Source organism: Echinops telfairi, unplaced genomic scaffold, assembly GCF_000313985.2.
Source record: "Echinops telfairi isolate 266 unplaced genomic scaffold, ASM31398v2 ScPeMD7_7427;HRSCAF=8465, whole genome shotgun sequence".
NCBI lineage: Eukaryota > Metazoa > Chordata > Mammalia > Afrosoricida > Tenrecidae > Echinops > Echinops telfairi.
This window is the reverse complement of record NW_022111327.1, coordinates 5,105,702-5,128,946: the sequence shown is the minus strand read 5'-3', so window position 1 is coordinate 5,128,946 and position 23,245 is coordinate 5,105,702. Positions and strand designations below refer to the sequence as shown.

Sequence of the window (23,245 nt, the reverse complement as noted above, 5' to 3'; positions counted from 1 at the left end):
AAACAATTACTGCCATCCAGTGGATTTGGATTCTTAACCATGTCACTTCCCAGGGCTGGCTCAGTTTCCCCATTGTTCCAGAGAGTAAAGAAAAGTTTCCTCCTTTCAGATGTTTTGAGAATTCTGTATGAATGAGAACGCTCTGGATGAACCATTTGTGGTTCCTTTGTTCGTAGTCTGGGTCAGATGCTTACTGCAGTTGAACAAATAATGTTGTACATAGGCCGCTGGTGGTGTAGTGGTTATTCATTAGGCTGCTAACTGCAGTGTCATCAGCTGCTCTGAGGGAGAACCCTATTCACTGCCATCTAGTCCATTCCAACTCATGGCGACCCTATAGGACAGGGTAGAACTGTCCCTATGGGTTTCCAAGACTAACTCTTGATAGGAGTAGAAAGCCTCATTGTTCTCCTGAAGAATAGCTGAAGGTTTCAAACTGCTGACCTTGTGGTGAGCATCCCAACACATAACCTTTATGCTACCAGGGCTCCTTCTGAGGGGAAAGACAAGGCTTTCCACTTCCATAAGGAGTTGCCTTTTGGAAATCCACAGGGGCAGTTCTATTCTGTCTTAAAGGGTCACTATGAGTTGCAGTTGACTCAATGGCACTGAGCATTTGAGTTTGGAATCTTTCAGGTGACCATACTCTCTTGTAAACAAAAGTTGCTTAAACCCATTTCCTCCTTGGTCTTTGGTTTGTGTGGGGCTTAGGGTTAATTAGCATCCACAGGCTCTTATCTAAGCCTTCTGGAAGGACTAATTAACTAGTGTATACTTAGTCAAATTCTACTGAGAACTGATAGTGTTTTTATCTTGTTTTATTTTCTCTGAGAGTAGGATACATTCTTGCAGCAGACATGCAGACATTTGTTTGTTTAGTGATTTTTCTAAGTAGGCAATATTTATTAATTGAACAAATATTTCTAAAGAACCTTTAAGGGCTATGCGGGGATACAAAGGAGTCTAAATGAATTTTTTAAATGAATTGATGGAGTGAATGAAGTTACACTAGACAAAACAAAATGGTAAGGCAGAAATATGATCCATATGTGTACAAGTAACTCTCCAGTGAGTGAGTATTGAAGTGAGCTTAAGGTGTCAGGCTTGATTGATTTAGAGATCTTGTGTTGGATAGTAATACACAGAATGAAATGTGTAGGATGGGTGGGGGGCGGGGTAGGTATAACTAGCTTAATTCGTTTGGGGAGTGGGATGAAACAGGGGGAGAGGTAGGCTGTGTGGGAAAGAGTGTTGGACTGGGACACAGATGTAAACTTTGCCATTCCATAAACTCAAACTTTTGGCTTTGTCACATCCCCTCTGTGACCTTTCCCCACAATGCACACATTGGACTACATAAGACATTTCCAACCAGGACAGTCTAGCACAGTGGTTCTCAACCTTCCTAATACCTCAACCCTTTAATACAGTTCCTCATGTTGTGGTGATGCCCCAACAATAAATTATTTTCATTGCTACTTCATAACTGTAATTTTGCTACTGTTATGAATCGAGTGACCCCTATGAAAGGGTCATTCTACCCCCAAAGGGGTCGCGACCCACAGGTTGAGAACCACTGGTATAGGATGTGATAGCTTCCTTGAGGGAAGTGTTTTAAATTTCAGATCCACTCAGCTGCTCATGTTCTCTTGTTATTGAAGAAGGATAGACAGCACAGGGAGAGGAATGAACCTTATGAAGAGCCGTCTACTGAGGCCCAGGACCAAGATGAAGAAGAAGCCAATCATGGAAAAAGAGAGGAAGGGAAAAAAATGTGTGAGAGAGGACATTAGATTCCTTGGGAGGCAGCAGAAAGAACGCAAACTTTGGCACTGAGTAGACCAGGCTGATTCCAATCCCGTTTTCCTTACTTAGTTGTGATTATAGGTATGTCCCATAGCCTCTTGAAGGCAGAAATTGCTATTAAATTGGAATAATAACACAATATTCTTAGTAGTGTTGTTTTGAAGGCTACATGAAGGAGATAATCCCAGTGGAAACACTTTGTACCTCATCTGGCTTTCTGTAAACACTCAATAAATGGTCTACTGTTTATAGCTATCAATTACTAGAGCCCTGGTTTGTCCTGACTATTTTGCTAGACAAGTTCGCTTATACTAGCGGTTCTCAACCTGTGGGTTGTGACCCCTTTGGGGGTCGAATGACCCTTTCACAGGCATCTCCCAATTCATAACAGTAGCAAAATGACAGTGATGAAGTAACAAGGAAAATAATTTTATGGTTTGGTGTCACTACAGCATAAGGAACTGTCTGAAAGGGTCATGGGCATTGGGAAGGTTGAGAACCACTGCACTGTACAAAGGGCCCTCTCCTTGAAGACTGCACTTTTATCATCTTTAAATGGCGGGCCTCTGTGTCACTTTACACAATAGCCTCCTCCCGCCAAGCTATCGGACCTCATCAGCTTCCCTCTCTGAAAAGAGGGTTTGAAGCATCTCCACTAGTTTCAATTCATCAGCACCTGGATTTGCCTGGTCCCAGTCCATTTAGATGTAGACTGTTGGACTACTACCCTCGTTCGGAGGTGATCTGATTTAATTCCTGTCAAGGTAGTAGAGTTTTCAGGAAGACGGAGGAAGCCATTTCCCATAGCCAGGCAGCCTGAGCACCTATCATTCAGAGGAGCCTTTTGAGGGCCTCAGCTCCACTAAATGTTGAAGCTCTCTTCCTCTGATAGGTTAGGCAAACATCTGTTTGGTGATTTGTTTTGATTGCATAGGAGTTCCACACAAAAGGAGGCTTGTGTGGTTATTGGAGTTATTGAGATTCAGGGAGCCAGGTACTGCTGTGAGAAGCTACCCATTGAAAAGTGGGGCCATTCTTTGATGTGCAGAGGTCCGGTCTTCCCCAATGAAAAAAATGACTATTAGTTTCCTTGATTTTGCAAAGCACTTGAACCAATTCCTTAGCTTAGCTCATGTGTCTTTGAAGGAGGGAGTTTGAAGCCATACAGTGAGTGCTGGGTGGGGTGGGGCGCAGCAAAGTGGAGATTTCATTTTTACAAGTTTCCCATGACCTCAACTGCAGCTCAACAAACATTATTTGCCTCCCCGACCCCACCACCTTTGTTCTTTCTCTTTTTTCCTCTTCTACACTTAGTCACACACTCTTCATCTCGGCCTCCCATGCAGGTCCTTTTTTGAATCCCTCTCAAATAGCACCTCTGTCATGGTCTACAAGGAGCTAACCCATACCTCTTTAGCATTCACCCATATTATTATGATCTTTTTAATGTGAAGCTCTAGTGTTGCTCTTGGGTAAATGTTGGACTGGTAACCTCCAAGTCAGTGGTTCAAACCCACTCTCTCTACTATCTGCTCCTGTAAAGATTTCGAGCCTCAGAAACCCTGGATAGTGTTACTGTGAGTCAGAATCGACTCAGCGGCAGTGGCTTTGGATTTTAATGTGATATACACTACTTACACTCCAACTCTTCTGTGTACACATAGTGACTTGTGTGATTAGAAACAGAAGCGCCATGTAGATAGATCATCCACAAGAGCTTAGTATGGAGTGTGCTTAATATCAGAATAAACTTTGCTCTTGAAGTAAACCCTGTTGTAAATACCTAAGACATTCTCTGTGATCCACCCAAAAGCCTGAAACTCTGACAAATGGTTCGCTTCGCCTTTCCCCTTCCATATCCATCTTCTATTCTGCAGGGAAGCTGGAAACCGTGAACTCACAAACTAATTCAAAAGACAAACTTAAGCTCAGGAGAGCTGCCCTCCCCACCCCCCTTCTTGTTCTTCTTGTCCTCTCTCATTCCATCATGTGTGGGACATACTTGGCACTGGGCCTGACATAACAGATAATAGTTAAACCAACCCCCAGGTTTTCAATATCTCCTTCCCATCCCTGATTTATTTTTCATCATCATATTGATCTCCACTTACTATGCCATATATTTCACTTTGTTTCAGCACTCTGCCTCCACCCTCATATGGATTCCACAGAAGCACAAGTTGGGGATGTTTGGTTCACTGCCACCAAGTCAATTCCAGCTTTCAACGATCCCACGAGTCAGAGTAGAACTGCTCCCAAAGGCTGTGAATGTCGGCAGGAGTGGACTGCCACATCTTTTCTCCCTCAGTACATACACTCCTTACATTCAAACTCTTCTCATAGCTGATAGGTTTGGACTGCTGCTGACCTTTGCATTTGCAGCTAAGCGCTTTAATTCCTGTACCACCAGGGCTCCTGCTATTCTACTCTCCAAAAAACAAGCAAATCCACTGCCATCAAGTACACCTCATGGTGATCCTGTAGAGCAGGGTAGGACTGTCCCTTGGTTTCCAAAACTGTAACTCTTTCCGGGAGTAGGATAATGCCTGATCCTTGGTAGGTGCTCAATGACTATTTGTTAAATAAAGTAAATAACTTTTTGTCTGCTCCTCTCTGTTTGAATAAGTGGAGCTCTGTTTAAGACCCCACCAACCCAGCCCTCCTTAGGACACCATCTCCTTATTAGTAGCACTGGAACCTATATAAAGCTGAAGAAACAGCCTCTCCAAACTTCAGAGGGAAGCCAACAATGAAAAACTATGTCTGCTAAATGCACGTCATTCTCAATTGGAGGATTTGGTTGTCAAAACATAAAAATACCAAAACGAAACTCACTGCTTTTGAGTCCATTCGGATTCACAGCAACCCTATCCAAAATCAAACTCACTGTCGAGTCCATTTGGACTCACGTAGTGACCCTATAGGACAGCGTAGAACTGCCCCTGTGGTTTCTGAGACTGTAACTGTTTGCATGATTAGAAAGTCTCATTTTTATCCTGTGGATCCACTGGCAGTTTCAAACTGCTGACCTTTTCAGTTAGCACCCCAACTAGGAACCACTCTGCTCCAGCGACCCTGTAGGGCAAGAGAGAACTTTCTCTTTGGGTTTCTGAGGCTACAAATCTTGGTGGGAGCAGCTGGCCTCATCTTTCTCCTGAAGAGTGAATGGTGGATTTGAACTGCAGCCCTTGTGCTCAGCAGCTCAATTCACAGCCCAGTATATCACCAGGGCTTTTTCTGTGTCACCAGGGTACCTTCAATGAGACAATGATGTGATTAGAAGAGATACCTATTTTCTCAGATGATGCATGAGTTGGGACAGATTTGGGGGATGGGTGAAACCAGGGGTTAGAATCTTAAGATCAGCTAGTCAGCTAGGCAAAATGAGTGCCAAGGGTGAAATGCATGAACACTTGCTTCTTTCCGATCTGTGATTTCAGCTGTTGGTTTTTTAGTTTGGGTTTCTTTGGGGTTTTTTGGCAGAAGGAAGAAGTATTTTTCTTGTATAAGCTCACTGCATCCATCCTTGTTGTCTTTCTGGTTGTGCTTTAGCTCAGAGGTGCTACATTAAGTGGAAAACCTTCTGTTTGAATGAACTCTTACTTGAAAAGTTCTACTTTCCCAGAGCCAAGTACTCGATGATATTTCATGGGAAATCGGTGTATCTGGAGGTTAAAACATGGAAGGAGAATTGGAATGCAGTGATTTTCAAACAGTACTTCATGAGAGCAAGTTCGATATAATCTCTTTCTTTGGCAATTAAAATATTGGCTATTTGCTCAGTTTGGGCAAAAGTATGTTTGTGAGGGCCAAGTGGAAATGGTTGTTCTGGAAGTAGAAATCGACTCAGCCTTTTTTGTACAGCAATTTGCTAACAATAGGTCTCTGGGTGTGAGTTAGTTAATTGTGCCAGCCTGGCCGATAATCACATGTGGTGCTGGTTGAAAGGCGGAGGGATAAATGGGTGGTGAAGCCTCGCCTTTCTAGTTCTCGGGTCTCTTGTTTTGTGATGGTTGCATCGGGTGCAGCTGCCTTAGCAGTTCCCTGCTTCAGCTTGCAAGATTGACTTCCTGCAAGACATCCCCAAGGAGAAGCCGCATGGATCTATCCCGATGCAGCCCTGGGTGCTGGAGCAGCCATGTGGAGACCCCTGCCAGTGGTGAGATGCTTACACGTTCACGGACTCAGCTTTCCTCCTGCAGTCGGCATTATTGCCTCTGTTTTGTGAGGTGAAGGACTTTGTGGACTGGTGTTGGGTATGGGTTAATGTTGGACTTGTGGGCTTGGGCAGCATTGGGTTGGGATGTTTTCGTGATGCACATTTTCTTTGCATAAAACTCTCTCTTATACATGAGTTTCTGTGGATTTGTTTCTCCAAAGTACCCAGACTAATACAGGGTGGTACAAACAATATGGGCTGAACTACTAGCCTAAATGTTGGTGGTTTGAGTCCACCCTTCAGTGCCGTAGAAAAAAGGTGCATTAGGCCAGGTTGACTAGAGAAACAAATCCAAAGACATTCATGTATGTATAAGAAAGAGCTTTATATCAAGGAGTAATTGGATATCAAGAAAAAAGCCCAGCCCAGTCCAAATCAAGGCCGTAAGTCCAATACTAACCTAAAAATCCCAGTTCAGACTCATGCAGCGACATGCAATGATGGAGAATGCAGGAAGATCACAGGCTGGTGGGTGCAGAGTCATGTGGATCCAATGGTAATGGAAACATCACAAGACTCTCGCAGGTCTCAGCTTTGTGGCTCACCAACAGAAAGGTGGAGAGAAGAGGGGCTCCTGGTGGGTCTCAACATGTCTCTATGTGGCTTGTCAACAGAAGTATGAAGACAGAGAGGAAGTTTCCAGAATCCTCATGAGAAGGCCACGCCCACAAAGAGGCATCATCAGTCTGTGACTTGATTAACAGAGTAGACTCCACACCTGCACTTAGGGACATGATATTATGTAACTACCACAAAAGGCCTGGTGATCTGCTTTCATAAATTAAACCTTATGGAATTCAGTTCTACTATGTAACATATGGGGCCAAAATGAATTAGATTTGACTGGATGGCAACAGGGTCTTTTGTTTGGTTGTTTGTTTGGGTAGTATATGTCAGAATTTAAAGTCACATGCTCTTTGATTCATCAGTTCCACTTGTTAAAGATTGTCCTCTAAATATACCATATTTTATCAATTCTAACATATACTACATTTTCCACATTTTAATCAATCTGAAGTTGAGATGCAGTCTTGATTTAATGAACTATGATACGTGCCCACGTTTACAAAGTGTTACAACATGATTGCAATGTCACATGTAACTGTAAGAAAGGGGGGGTAACACACACATACACAATTAAAGGAAGTTTCAAAAAAGTGGGTGGGGAAATTCCATTACCTTTCAACTCCATTTTTCCACGCACTTTTTAAAGTGTCCTCATAGAATAGTTAACTAAATCACATGTATCCCAAATACCATATTATACAGCTTCTTAAAAGGATGAGGGTGCCTTATATGTGATTTGAAAAGATGTGAGATATATAATTAAACAGAAAAAGTAAGGCATAAAATATTGTGTTTCAAAGCAAATCTTCAGTGCAAAAAAAGGCTCTGATAACATACAGTATATCTATTTGTGATGACATCTATATACAAATTTTTCTAACAGAATATGCAAGAAACTTATCAAAGGTTTCTTCTGGGACAAGGATAGGCTAATGGGAGACATTTACTTTGCATTTTAAACCCTTTTATACAGTTTGAATTTTCCTAGTCTGTTCTTGTATTGCTATATATTTTTAAGGCCACGAAGAGTTTCCGGGAGATGAATTGTGGTTTCTTCTTTCTAATACTTTTCTGTATTTAAAAAAATCACACAATACATGCTATTTTTAAAAAGGAAATCAATGAGACAACCGCTGTCTCAGTCGAGTTTATAGTGCAGGTGATAAACCAGTGAGCAGATACTTTCCTCATTCCAATAATAGAGATTTGAAGAAAGTCCGGGGGGGCATGGAGGGGAAGTTAATTTAGTTTCCAGAGGCATCAGGAAGGTGTCACAGGAGAGCTGACATTGGAGCTGATCCTTGGTCGAGCAGAGGACCTTTTGTGGGAAGCGTTTCAAGAAGAATGGACAGTCTGTACAAAGGTACAGATGGTGGCATAGACATGCATTACTGGTTCAGGAAGAGTTAAGAGGCTTGGTGAGGTCAATAGCAAAATGTGTGTGTCTGAGTGCGCAATTAAGTGAGGGGTGGGAAGTAAGAACAGTTGAATGTATAATATATGTCAAACCCTGTGTCCCCCTCCCAGGCCCCACCCGCCCCGGGGTGAGTCAGATAGCCCTGCTGCGTTACACATTGGGCTGCTAACCACAAGGTCAGCAGTTTGAAACTACCAGCTGCTCCAGGCACTCTGTTGGAGAGAGATGAGGCTTTCTACTCCCATAAAACGTTACTGTCTCAGAAACCCACAGGGGCAATTCTACCTTGTCCTTATAGGATTGCTATGAGTTGTCATTGACTCAACGATAGTGAGTGTTTTGGTTTTGCTTGGTTGACATCCAATTTTGACTCATATTGACCCTGTAGGACAGAGTAGGACTGCCCCTGTGGGTTTCTAAGGCTGTAATCTTTATGGAAAGGGACCCTGGTGGTGCAATGGTTACATGCTCACCTACTAACCAAAAGGTCAGCTATTCAAACCTACCAACTACTCTGCAGAAGAATGATACAGCAGTCTGTGTCTGTAAACATTTATAGCCTTGGAAACATCTTTCTCCTATGAAGTAGTTGGTGGTGGGGTCTTCTCACTGACCTTTTGATTAGTAATTTAGCTGCTTAACTACTGCAATATCATACCTCCTGCAAGGTCTCACAAACCCAACAAACAAACCCACTGTCATCAAGTCAGTTCCAACTCCTCAAGACAGTGTTTGTGTGATTATACAGAGTTTGTGTGGCTGTCAATCTTTATGGGAGAATTGCTGTAAATGGCACGGGGCAGATATATCTGACCTTCCCTGACTTCTCTATTGCCTTGTGGCAGGGATCAGACATGCCTCCAACCTTCATCCTGCTTTACCTGTTCTGACACTAACAGTTGATCCCATGACACTACATCTATGCTAGGTTGGATAATTAATTGAAGTGGCCAAACAGAAGTCACAGACAATACTCATAATTAAAGGGGTTTATGAGGGAAGTCAATAGGTTACCATAAGTCAGGATCAGCAATCAGCAAGCAGTAAGGATGGTATCCTCAGCCAGCAGCCAAGTCACCCTCGCTGGTTCTCAGTCTCTCGGCCCCATGGCCCCTTGGCCTTTGCTTCCATGGGCCAGGAAACCAGCTTGCCTGTCACTGTGTCCCACAGACCCATAGTCTTGGGCGGAATGAGGAAAAAGACTCCTGAGTCCTTGTGCCAGTCTATGATGCATCTGGTCTCGACGGTCTCCACCACTTCAGCCAGAGATCTTGAATGTACTCTTACAAGGTCCTCGGGGTTTCTTTCTCTCTGCTTCAGCTTTAACGATGGCTCATCTGTATAGCCAGGGGGTGTGGTATCAAAAAATGCCCAGACCCCTCTTTTAGTTTGTCTAGTCCCACCCAATCAATCATTTAGCGTGTTACAGAGATTTGGGTACAAAAAAACTCCAAACTAACTGCCATGGAGTTAGTTTGGGAAAAGAGCCATATTAAGAAATTCCACTCCAGCTAGCCTAATCATTAGCTGGTAGAGTGGCTAATGGGTTTGAACGGCCCACATTGCAATTAGCAGCCCAATGCATATCCCATCGCACCAACAGGCCTCCTTTGAGACCCCTTGCTCAAAACTCAAAAATTCACGGCCCTCAAAACTCTCTAGAACACAGTAAAACTGCCCCCTGTCAGTTTCCAAGGCTGTAAATTTTTATGGAAGCAGAAAGCCTCGTCTTTATCTCAAGAAAGCAGCAGATGATTTTGAACTGCTGACATTGCCATTAGCAGGCCAACTCATAAACCACTCTGACTATGCCAAACATCCTTCTCCACCAGTCCTTGTAAGAGTGTTCAGGGAATCAGGGACCTTAAAACCCAGCAGTAGTGTCATGCAGGCAACCCAGAGTGTGGAAATAGACCAAATTGGAGTTCAATACAAGGAAATTACTTTTCTCAACGTTTTTAGAGGGCTGTGCTTTAACATCACCTTATATCAGTGTTTTCCAAACCACAGATTGAGGCCCATTCTTTTTGTTGTTGTTGTTTTTAATCAATTGCATGGACTCTGGACAGAATATTTTTCCTAATGCCCCGGCATGGAATGCACAAGATTGAATAGCATTTAGATGGGATGTAAATTTTTGTGGCTCAGAGTGGTTAATGTACTAACCTACCAACACACAGCCATTAAACCTTTCTTGCCTAAATATTTGGTTGCCATAGCGATCCTATATACAAAAGAATGAAATACCGCTTGGTCGTACACCAGCCTCATGATTGTTGTAATGCTTGAGCCCATTATTGTAGCCACTGTGTCCATCAGCAATGTCAAGGGTCTGCCCTCTACATTACCAAGTAAGATGCTCTTTTCCAAGGACTGGTCTCTCCTAATGATATGTAACATGTTCAACATAAATAGGCCAAGTTGGTGCCTTCTGAGCATTCAAACCTTTCAAGCCTGGAACTGAACTCACCTCTGTGTTTGAATAGTTAACATTTTTTAAAATCATTTTATTAGGGGCTCATACAACTCTTATCAAAATCCATACACACATCAATTGTGTAAAGCGCATTTGTACATTCATTGCCCTCATCATTCTCAAAACATTTTCTCTCCACTTAAACCCCCGGCATTAGGTCATCATTTTTCCCCTCCCTCATGAGCCTTTGATAGTTTATAAATTGTTATTTTGTCATATCTTGCCCTGTCCGACGTCTCCCTTCACCCACTTTTCTGTTGTCCGTCCCCCAGGGAGGAGGTCACATATACTTCCCCGTAATCGGTTCCCTCTTTCCTACCCACTCTCCCTCTACCCTCCCTGTTTCGCCACTCACACCACTGGTCCTGTAGGGATCATCCGCCCTGGATTCCCTGTATTTTCAGTTCCTATCTGTACCAGTGTACATCCTCTGGTCTAGCCAGTCTTGCAAGGTCGAATTCGAGTCATGGTAGTGGGAGCGGGGAGGAAACCTTTAGGAACTAGAGGAAAGTTGTATTTCTCATCATTTCATTGTTACATCGCACCCTGACTGGCTCATCTCCTCCCCGAGACCCCTCTGCAAGGGGATATCCAGTGGCCTACTAATGGACTTTGGGTCTCCACTCCGCACTCCCCCCATCATTCACTAACATTTTAAGATCAAAAGAGCAGCATTTCCCCTAGGAAATAATTCTGAGAGTCACAAAAGAAGGAGGAATGGCAACAGGAAACACCGAGAGGAAGTAGGATAAGCATTAGTGCGGTGAGGAAATTGCAAAGGATGAATTGGATCAAAATGCATAGGAATTTTTTAATGCATAGGAACCTTCACCTAAATCACAATTTTAAAATATTTTTAAACAGATATGATGGAAATCAATCAAGCTTGAAGCGCTACTTGATAACTTGCTAGGTTTCTAGTTATCTATCTGATGATATGAGTTATATAGAGCTTTACATGGAAGCAATCTCTCTGATCCTTTCTAGAAAAGAAAAAAGGTCTATTCCTGAGCTGCTTTAATAGAATTAGGCTCCATTTAGCATCGAAGGAACTCTAGTGGAGCAGTGGTTTAAGTGCTTGGCTTCTTACTCAGAGGTCAGAGGTTCCAAACTACCAGCTCCTCCCTGGGAGAAAGATGTGGCAGTCAGTTCCTTAAAGATCACACCCTTGACAACCCTGTAGGGCTGCTATGAGTCTCCATCGACTCCATGGCAGCAGGGTTGGTTTTATTCAGACTCGAAAGCTACAAAGTACAGTGCTGTTTTCAACTGACAAGAAAACATCAGAAAGTATGACACTGTTAGTCCCCTAGTGCTGCAGATTCCCAAAAATGAATCTCTAATGCAGAGAAATGTGGAGGATGACACACTTCTGTAAGATCACAGTGGGCAATGCCAGCATGATCGATTCTCTAGATTGGGCGAGACAAACAACAGGTGAATCAGAAGTGAAACAATAATCACAAAGCCTCGGGGAGGAGATGAAAACAGCTTCCACGTAATTTCTTCCAAACAATAAAGATTAGCAGGTGCCTCCACAGACTCTCTTATTTAATTCATTGCATTCTTCTTTAACATGAGTGTGGAATGAAGGACAGGGAGAAACCCTCAATGAGTACATAATTGATAAGCTTTGGGGTTAAGGAATTGTCGTTCTAAAGGCAGATTTTCTTTAGCCTGATGATGAGCTGCAGTAAAAGAAAGGATTCTGATAATGGGAAGATAATTTCACAAGTACTCCTTTTCAGTACCCTCTGGTTTTAAAGTGGCAATCTGCACCATGGTGTGATGAGTAATCACTTTGAAGTGGGAGCCATACAAACTTGATCTGTGTCCTATCTGTAATCTAAGTTTTGGGTAAAAGCAGTGACAGACTGCCAGCCTCAGTTTCCTCATCCTGTTAAATGGCAATGAAAACACCTGACCTAATGCTCAGGGTTGCTGTGAGGATCAGAAGACAATGATGCATCAGGAAAAAGAAGTGTGTTATAAATGGTACAGTTTCTATAACAATATAATATGTAAAGATTATACCTACATCAGATCCTTAAGAATTTGCTATGGAAAGTATAAACTCCTCAGAGTTTTTGAAGTAACCAAAAATCGTGTTTCCCTTAACCTCTGTAGCCTTATCACTACTAACTAATTCCCTTAAAAGATTGCAAGGTCTGTGCTTTGAACCCACCAGTCGCTCCACAGGAGAAAGACGAGGCTGTCTGCTCTCATAAAGAGATGCCGTCCCAAAGCCCTATGTAGGGCTAGTATGAGTCAAAATCAATTTGATGGCAGTGGGTTTTTACTCCATCAACGTGATGATTCCTGTTACACTGCTAGGAATAAAATGTGTTCTTCCCTGTCCTGCTGGTGCAGTGGCTTAAGTGGTGGGCTTCTAATGGCAAAGTCCAAATCCACCTGCCACGCAGTGAGAGAAAGATGAGGTTTTCTACTCCCATAAAGCTTTATAGCCTCTTCAAGCCAAGGGGGTAGTTGTACTCTGTCCTATAGGGTGACTATGTGTTGGAATCGACTCAGTGGCAGTGGATTCCTTGCTTTTGTTTCTTGTCATATCATTTTACTTAGGTTGCCTAGCTAAAGAGCTAAGAAACGTGTCTGGTTTAAGAACTACCACTTCTAAGAAAGTTTCCTATCCTCACTACTGCTCTCACTAGCCGAATCAGTATCACCCAGGAGCTTATTCGAACTGGGGTGTGTTTTTTTTAGGCCCCTCCCAAACCGACTTAAATCAACTGTTCTGAAAATACCAACTCACTGCCATGGATTCAATGAATCCTTGAATGAATAAAATCTCGATTTATTTATGGTTAACATTTGAGAAGCGCTATCCTACAAACCTCTCCCCACCCCCCACCAGCCTATATTTCTTTCTCTTTTTTATGAACTTCTGGAGCACTTGGGTGGTCTGTCTTATTATCATATTGCTCTCCATCTACACTATTTAGAACTTTGAAATTATGAGCACTGTAAGGGAGATGAAAAAGAGAAAAGCCCTCCACAAGATGGATTGACTCAGGCAGAAACAATGGGCAATGATGAGGATGGTGCGGGAGTGGGCAGTGTGTCATCCTGTTATACATAGGGGCACTAGGATTCCGAACCAAATCGATGGCACCTAGCAACAACAACATATATTGTATTTTTCTGGGTTTGGAAATCTTATTTTTTTCTTTGCCAGAGGTTTATTAAGGATCTTCTATGGATATAAAAAAGAGCACTGGTGACGTAGTGGTTACATGTTGGGCTGTGATCCACAAGATCTGCAGTTCGAAACCATCAGATCCTCCAAAGGAGAAAGACGAGGCCATCTACTCCCAAGAGTTACAATCTTGAAAACCCATAGGGGCAGTTCTTCCCTGTCTTATAGGGTCGCCATAAGTCAGAACTGACTCGATGGCAGAGAGCTTGGTTTTTCGGTTATTGGTTCGAAGGAAGCCTTAGGTGGTACAAACAGTGAATGGTCTTGGCACCTAATTAATTGAAAGGTTGGAGGTTCAAGTCTATCTAGAAGTACTTTGAAAGAAATATCTGGATCCAAAAACAATCAACCAGTCAAACCCTATATAATACGGTCTACTCAAACATTCCTGGGGTCTTCATGACTTAGAGTTGAGGACAACTCTGTTTTTTTCGTTTGGTTTGATTTTATGGGTAAAAAGAAAATAAAACATAGTAATTTCCTTCCTTCATGTAACATTCCTTGACCATTATTCTGTTCCAGACACTGCACCAGAACTATGAAGCTAGCCATAAGGGCTCTACTTTCAAGTCAGGTGAAAATACATATGACCATCAGCAAATAACTTTAGTAAGCTTTGTTAGTGCTACAAGTAGTCTTGCCCTGAGAATGCAGTCAAGAGATAAATGATTTGGGGACGTGGAGAGGTAGGAAAGGGCCAAGAGAAAAAGTAAAGTTGAAGTTTGAAAGTTGAGTAGGAATCCCAAGTAGCTATGAAGTGTCCCACACTGAGGGAACAGCATCAGTGCACACATTCCCTCTCTGTCTCACGTTAAATACACTGTATGTTTAAGGGACAGCAAATCAGCTGCATCATATGGGTGGATGCATGTTAGCGAGTCTGAGTGGGTTGGAGGTAAGGCTGAAACATTTTAAAAGATCCTATATAACATACTGCTCACTAAGAAATTTGTTGTTTTTCATTAGACAATAGGGAGCGCTTAGTGATTTTTTGATATATTATCTCATAGCAGGTGCTCGATAAAATCTCCTTGAACTGATTGTGGAAGGAGAGGAAAGGCCTCTTCAAGGGATAGGCAAAGTGGCCTTTAATTTCAACTGGATTCTGCAGTCTTGATGAGGATTGTCAAGAGCCGAGTGTGGTGAAGGAGGGAAATGCCTGGAGAGGTCTCCCGATCAGAATGGCGAAGTCGAAACCCAGCTTTAAAGGCTCAGGGACAACTAACTGACTGGGAGACAATGCAGGTAATATGGTATGCAGACGCGGTCAGAATGCCTGATGTGAGTGAAGAACCCTCGAAGGCCTCCTTTGCAGTTAGCAGGCATGCAGATGCTAGAAATGAAGATGCAAATGCAGATGGCTGATGTCTAGAAGCTAGCAGCTGTGAAGGATGAAAGAACAAAGACTGGTCACTAGTGGCTTGGGGTCTGGACACACAGCTTCCAAGCCTTGCTCTTCTACTTACTAGTGGTGTGACTTTGGGACAAGATATGCTGTTGTGTGGGGCTGGAAATTGGCCCTGCTACTTTTTCATTTTATCTCTGAATTTCTTATTTAGGCAAGGTCTTCCCTGTGTGAAATCAGCAGGGCCACTATGGTGTTACCCTAGATTACTGATGATACCTTGTTTTATGGACTCAGTTCTTAAAGAACCTCCGAAAAGATTCTCATCATCAAGCCACATGCAGATATTTATGAAAGATTAGAGGAGGTTGCTTGATTCATGGACTCATAGACTTTGTGGCTGCTTCAAAGGGGATGGACAAAGTAACTCTTCCCTCTTGTTTATAGTCTTGCCAAATAATAATTCCAATTCATGTTTTTGCTCTTCCTTAGGCCCGTGTTACCTCCAGTTACAGTTTACTCTCTCCTTTTGTTGGGCAAATCACCTCAGCTGACGCTGGGTTTGAGGAACTTCATCCTTGTTTTGAGCTACTTTATTTATCCATTGCATAAAACCAAGTACATAGAGCATGCTTTCTAGATCAAAGGATTTGATTGGCATGTATTTTTCTGTACTTGTTAGATAAAACCTTAAAGTTTAAGGACAGTTCTTAGCCATGAGGTGTAGCTCATATAACATAACTGAGTAGTGTTCAAAAGGGAGAAGGAAAGATCCCTGGTGCTGTAGTGGTTCTGCATTGGGCTGCTCATGACAAGATCTACTCCTATAAAGAGTTGCAGTCTTGGAAAGTCACAGGGACAGTTCTGTCCTGCCCTACAGGGTAGCTGTGAGTCAGCATCAACTGGATGGCAGTGAGTTGGGTTTGGTTTGCGTCTCTGCCAAACCTAGAGCTAAGATCAATTGTTGAAGCTACGGGAAATACATTTCATCTCAAGATGAGGAAAAGCTGTCAAATAATCTGAACTCTCAAAAGGTACAATAGGCTACCTTGAGAGGGAAGAAGTTTCCAGGAACTGGAATTGTTCCAATATAGGCTAGAGATTTTTCAAAAATAGGTTGTTGAGGACATTTCAACCTTGGATTGGGTCTCTGTCTCATACACACACCTCAGTTTGAGTAATTGAGTTGCCAAGATGCTAAATGACTATCGAAGACTGTATGGCTAGTTAATGTTAGATCCAGGAAAGGACCCAGAACCCCCCCTTCGTGGTTATTTGTGGCTTGACTTGAATTTCTGAAGAGATGTGGATGAGCTCTTCTTCTGGACTATGCGTCCAGTAAATACTTACTGAATTAATTTATGTAGAACTATGGGTCACAAAGGAAGAGTTCATGGTGTCATATACACCACATCTTCTGACAGTGTAAACTAATTTCATCTCAAATCAGTGAGATGTCACTGGCCTCTGAAGCAGCTGTGATCTTCGTGCAGGAGACTTAAGGTGACTGGACCTGCCTGTTACTCTCAGGCTTTGTGAAAAAGATTTCCCAGGATGTTCTTTATACATGCTGTCCAGGTTTTATGACTTGGAAGTTCCAACCAGCTTCTTCCAAAATCCCTTGGATAAACTATAATGCTGTCCCAGGAATGACTTAGTAGTGCACTGGGCCTGGGAGCAAAGGCTTACTCTCTTGGAGAGCTGAGTCGCTCCTTTAATCTATTTACAAGTGTTCATTGCTCTGGAGCTCTGGGATTCTTCAGGATGAAAGCCCTCTATAAATATTTGTTATTTTATGATAACGACTATGGCTTCCTGAGTGAAATAAATTTGTCTTCTGGCTTCTGCTTCTCCTAACTTCCCTCCCAATCCTTTTAATTATCTCTTTAGATAGTTTTTACGTTAGAGAAACAATTGATTTGGGCAGTTCATTGAGCTGAATGTAGCATGATAGGCATTAGTGACTTTTCAGGTTTTTACAGCTCAGGGATAAAGGCATTGGAGCTGGGGGTTCGTATCATAATTGTAGTATTTTAATAACCAAGCAGGGGTGGGGAAGATCAGAATTGAAATGAGAACAGGACGATAAAATCTGGTATGGAGGGGTCACGGGGCATGGTCCCTTCAAAATAAAAAATGAGAAATCAGTGCTAACATTGTCCTATAGAGTATCATTGAGGAGCCCTGGTAGCACAGTGTTTTGTTTTTTTTTAGTCTTCCATTTTCTTTTCTTTTTTTAAAATCAATTTATTGGGGCTCATAGAATTCATCACAATTGTGTAAAGCACATCTATACATTTGTTGCCCTCATTATTCCCAAAATTCGCTTTCCTCTTGGGTTCCCGGAATCAGCTCATTTTCCTTTTTTCCCCTCCCCCTCCCTTCCTCCTCCCCCTCCCCCATGCACCCTTGATAATTTATAAATTATTATTATATCTTATATTAAGTAGCACAGTGTTTTAAGCATTGGACTGCCAGCTGCATGGTCGGCTGTTCAAACCCAGATGAAACTACCAGCTAGTCCTGTAAAGATTTATAATATCAGAAATCCCTAGGAGCCGTTCTACTCTGCTCTATAGGATTGCTATTAAGTCGGAATGGACTTGATTGCAGTGGGTCTTGTTTGGGTTTGGGGGTAGGAATCCACTATTATCATAATAGCTCTGGTTTCCAGGTTCCTGTAAGATGGCAATCCGACGTTTCTTACTGGGAACACAAGACCTCTCTGATCTGGCCCCAGACTAGTTTTCCAGAATCACCCAGTTCTTCTTTCTGGCTCCAGTCATGCCCATGGCTCTTGGCTTGTAAAGTCAAAACTTTCTTATACGCCAGCTGGAAAGTCTTTCATGAACGTATGCTAGCTAGGCTAACCTAAAATCATTCTTATTCTGAAATCCTGTGCTCCTCCCTTGCATCAAGGGCCTTGCCACATCCCAGTTGAAGCCAGTAAATTCTACTGATCCTCTTAATGTGGGTTCTTCTGGTTTCTGGAATGTCAGCCACTAGCAAGTTCCTGGCGGACAGAGATATGTTCTTGTGTTCCTAAAAGCATTATGCACATAGTGGATAGTGTATTAATTGGCTGGCAGCTTCATGTGGAGAAGAATCTCAGTTGAACAGAATGGAAAAATGAGATTTTCAGCTGGATACTGGTGTGACTGAAAGCATACTGGCAAGAATGAGGACCCTAGCAAATCAAGTGAATGAAGATGGGATAGATCTCTTGAGATGGGGTTATTTAGCAGTTGGGTAAGGACTCTTGATGCTAGCTCACACGTGCACTGAACACATCTGGCTGCCTCCAAATGTGATTGGCACAGCTGTTGGGGTGCTTAGAAAATATTTCTCTCTTGACGTTAATGACTTTTGCCCAGCTGCGGCCAGACTTTGAGCAGCTGCTCTGAATACCGCAATTCAAGATCACATCAGTTGACTATATGAGTAAGAGAGATACCCAAGCCTTCTTTTTCCTTTCCTTAGATATGACTATGTTATGCAGGTAGTAAATCTCTCAACAGTACTTCCCCAAGGTAAATGATGACAGCCTCTGTCTTTTAACTTTCCAGAATATGGTGAACATGAAAGTGAATAGTATACATTTGTTCACTTCCACTACTGCTTACTATCTTATATTCCATATTTATAGATTCCTTCCACTTTAAGCCAAGAGCTTATATTGAGTGCCTGCAACACAGAATGGGCACCTAGTAGGCGCTGAATAAATTTTTCCAGGTCTTGCTGATTTAATTAAAGATCTACTAACTATAGTCTAAAGACTAAACCAGCTGTGTCTAATTTTAAGAAGAAATGAATCTCCTGGTACAGGGAAGAGTATTGCATGGATAATATAGACAGTCATCCTCCATTACCTCAAAGGACAGGATAATAGGAAAATTCCTGCAATTGTCGCTTGCCTGAGTTAGATAAGAAGGCAACATTAGCAGTGTGTCTATAAATATGGACTTTGGTGTGAAACAGATCCAGGCTGGAGTCTTGGCCCTGGTTGTTTACTAGTGGTGCCTGGCCTTTGGTAATGCCCTTCATTCTGTGACTCTCACTTTTAATGAGGATAATGGTATCACCCTACATTATGGGTTTAGCTTGAGTATCAAATGAAATGATACAGGTGACTTCAGCACTGGTTTAGAAGGTGGGAACGACACCAATGGGAAAAAGAGGTTGGTGATACAGGAAAGGGAATGAATGATGGGCAAAGACGTAAAGATAGTATGAATGCTGTAGGTTGATCTGTTTCCAGAATGCTTTGGGTTTATATTCTGTGTCAAATCATGTTTAAACTGTGTGTCTCTAGTGCCAACCCAGACTTGATTGCATTGGCTGTATTATTATGCATTGGGCTGTGATCCATAAGATCTGCCTTTCAAAACAGCGTTCTACTCCTATAAAGAGGTAAAGTCTCAGAAACCCACAGGGGCAGTTCTACTCTGTCCTATCAGGCCACAATGAGTTGGAACTGACAAGATGTTCAACCCAGCGTTTTAAGTGCCATGCAAAGGAACCTTGTGAGTGTCTAAGGAATTCTAGGTTGGCCAGGGAGAGGGAGCAGTATTGGTTTCAGGCAAATCTTAGGAGCCTGAATGCTAGTGATATTATATAGGAATAACCTTGAATTTGCAACAGCTGATTTAGATAGACTCCTCAGCTGCTGTAACAGCCTTATGTGCTGTAGTATCACTACGACTTGATAGCAGTGGATTTGGTTCGGGGCATGCCTTAAGAGTTAATACTATAAAACACCTTTCTAACTGGACTCCTGGTTGCTAACTAATGGCCTATTATTCTGAGCCCGGCTATACTAACGACCAGAGTTACTATTCTAAAATTCCCCAAGGAATAGTTGTCAACTTCAGTTATCCCAGAGAGAAACAGAGAGAGAAAGAAGGGACCTTACAGGACGAGGTAAAAATATATGTGGAAGGTGGGCAGATGGTGGTGAAGGGAATTTGTAGTTCAAAGGGAGGTTGGTGGAAGTGACAAGAGCCAATTGGAAGAGCTGACACTGAGGGGCTTACATCTTGGTCTGGAATTTTGGAACTGCAGAACCATTTTATGTCCCAAGTGTTGTCCTTGGCTTATCTCAGTGGTTGTCAGATAGGGAAATTGAATCCAGGGGTTGTGTGTGGCATTTGACCAGATTCCAAGCTGAAATGTTCTTTGGTGACTAAAGTAGGGATGGACAGAAATCAATTCACCATGCCATAACCGAGAAGCCACCTAACTCTAGGTTCCCAGTGCCATCAAGTCAATTCTGACTTATAGCAGCTTTCTAACTAGGAGGGTCCCAAAGCTGGAGACTTTACGGAAGTGGACTGCCACAGCTTTCTCTCTTGGCTCAGTGAGTCCATTGCAGACTTTTGAATCTTGCAGAGCCTTGTTCCCAGTGGGTATAATGAAAAAGATCTGCTCGATGTCTTCCAACTTAATACTCCTTTGCCTTAAATAGTTTTATTGACATATAATTCACATATCATCCAGTCCAATGTTTTAATATATTTTGTAAAGTTGTGTAAATGATCATGAAAATCAATTTTAGAATATTTGCATCATTTTTGTGCTCATTATCATTACCACCCCCATTTTCCCTAGCCTCCCCTGCCATAACCCTAAGAAACTATTAATCTAGTTACTGTCTCTGTAGATTTATCCATCTTGGACTTCATATAAAGATAATCCTACAAAAACAACAACAACAATAACAAAATGAAACACAGAAAAGCCACAATCTAAAAGAAAGCAGAAAATAATAAAAACTAGAATGAAATAAAAGTGGGATCAAAAGGGAAAGCAAGTGATGAGATATTAAAATATAATCTAGCTACATCTGCGTTCATTCATTTACTTTGTGATGTTTGAGGGCAAGGCTATTTAAATCCCTGGTCAGGGGTCCAAGGGAATTCAATGGAGGCTTCATCCCCATGGAGACTCTGCAAATGGATTTTGGGCTTTCACTGTCATCTACAGCTTTCTGCAAACTGGGTAGCAAGCACTCTTTCATCTCTTATCCCAGTTCCAAGTTCTCTCTCTACCTGGCTTTGTAAGGGTCATTGACTGAAGTGTCTATACTTCCATCTTACTCACTGCCATTGAGTTGGAGCTAACTCATAGTTACCCAATAGGACAGGATAGAACTCCCTGGTGAATTTCCAAAACCATAACTGTTTATGAGAATAAGAAGCCCCATCTTTCTCCTGAGGAGAGGCTGGCCTTGAGGATCACAGCCCAACTCGTAACAGCTACTCCATATGTACGTATATTGAGAAGAGAATACTGAATGATATGAAACAACTGAAAAGGACTAGAGGGTAATCTAGAATGGAGAGGGATGAACAAATCATATTTAGAGCTCAACCGCTGTCTTTTTTTCTCCTTAAAAGGGATTGAACAGACTTTTCTACTCCTCGTTGTATAAAGTCATGAAGATGAGGAATTCACGTTTGCAGGCATTTTGCAGTTTGTCTTTTCCTTTAGATAAAAGACGCTACTTCTGCGTCTGCTCTTCTTATTCTAATCAAGAAGTAGTACTGCAGATAAAAAAAATTCCAGGGAAATGAGGAATGATGATTCCACCTCTGAACTGACTGTACTGATGACGTTGCCAGCTTCTTCATGCTTATCTCATTTAATCAGATTGTTTTTCTTGGAGAGCTCTTTAGGTAGATGATAGAAACCTGGATTTATGGTCATTGTTTATGAGGAGGGCTAATATTCCTACATGCTGGTATTTCCTGCCTTGTTTTCTTGTTTTTTCTTCTGACTCCTCAGAATCTTAGGTAAAAGTGAAGTGCGGAAGCTCAGTTCAATTGCACCCTGTAGCTCCGAAGATCAAAATTTCATGTTTTAAATCTAATTTAGCATGAAGTGAATCCTTTTATGGTTCCATCTGACCTGCTCTCCTGAAGCCAAACTACTGGATCAACTTCATAAATCCCTGTTGTTTTGCTTGTTATGCGCCGGGCTGACTACCTGGTGTGACAGAATAGAATGGCCGCATTGGGCTTTCTCAGCTGTCTTCTTTGAGGGAGCAGAGTGCCAGGTGTTTCTTCCACTGAGGTGCTGGGTGAGTTTCAGTGGCAGAGCTCTTAATTTCCCAGGTTGCCTTGTAAGCCTTTTCAGTGCATGTTAGGCAAATTCTGATTCTTAAGGATGCATTCTTTTATTCTTTGAACACCTCTTCCCTATATGGTTAATATGTAAACTTTGTAGCAAGCTTCCCTCGATTTGAATACTGGACCTGCCATTTACTAGGTTAGGCAAGTCCTAAAACCTCCCTTCGGAGCTCTTCCTCGTTGGGCTGCTCATCTCAAGGTCAGTAGTACGAAACCATCCGCCAGTCCTTGGCAGAAAGATGAGGCTATCTACTGTTGTAAAGATTTATAATCATGAAAACCAGCAGGGATGGTTTAATCTGTCCTATAGGCTCACTATGAGTGAGATTGAACTCAATGGCAGTGAGTTTGTTTTTGTTTTATTGTTTTTTTGTGTTAATGTTCCTCTCTGGAAATAAAGGGCTATTATCTGCTTCATGGGATTCTTGTGAGAATGAAATGATTTCCATTTGTAAAGCATTTGAGCAGCGCCTGTGACATAGTTAACACATGCCCATGTTATGTAATACTATTCTTTGCTGCTAATGCTCTATTTGCTGTTCCTTCAACTCATGACTTTCTTCACTAAGAATTTTGCATGGCTGATGCCTTCCCATCATTCAGGTGTCAGTTCATATGTCATCCCTTCAGAGAAGCCTTCTCTGACCACCCGACCTAAAGCAGGTCTCTTCCTGAGAAGCTCTCTCACATCACCCTGGGCTTTCCTGAACTGCTTGTATCAACTTTCTGAAATGAGCTGGTTTCTTGGTGTATATAGTCAGAGTATTCTTACCAGAACATCAGCATCATGACTCGAGGAGTTGCCACTTTCTCCATATAGCAGGACTCAATATTTGTTGACTGAGTGAACAAATGCAGTGACTGTTTCCTGAAATCAAAATGGGAGCATCCAATTTCGTCAGAGATCCTTTATGTGTATGGAACAATGGGAAGATGGTACTTTTGTTTATTTATTTATTAAGATTATACTTTTAATCCTGAATTTTTTTTTTTAACATTTTATTAGGGGCTCATACAACTGTTATCCCAATCCATACACACATCAATTGTGTAAAGCGCATTTGTACATCGTTT

At 42.1% G+C, this 23,245-nt stretch overlaps 1 protein-coding gene and 1 long non-coding RNA gene across 5 annotated transcripts in view; one reads left to right on the top strand and one right to left on the bottom strand.

Annotated features, from left to right (window-relative positions):
- LOC123522635 overlaps positions 1–23,020 on the bottom strand; it is a 34,986-nt gene extending 11,966 nt beyond the window's left edge. Inside the window, exon 1 of the long non-coding RNA XR_006680871.1 lies at positions 22,944–23,020. This is a non-coding gene — a long non-coding RNA (uncharacterized LOC123522635). The remainder of the gene's footprint in view (positions 1–22,943) is intronic.
- The window catches only part of COL4A6 (collagen type IV alpha 6 chain), a 426,646-nt gene that overhangs the window by 72,188 nt on the left and 331,213 nt on the right, over positions 1–23,245 (top strand). The gene's annotated exons all lie outside the window — the stretch shown is intronic.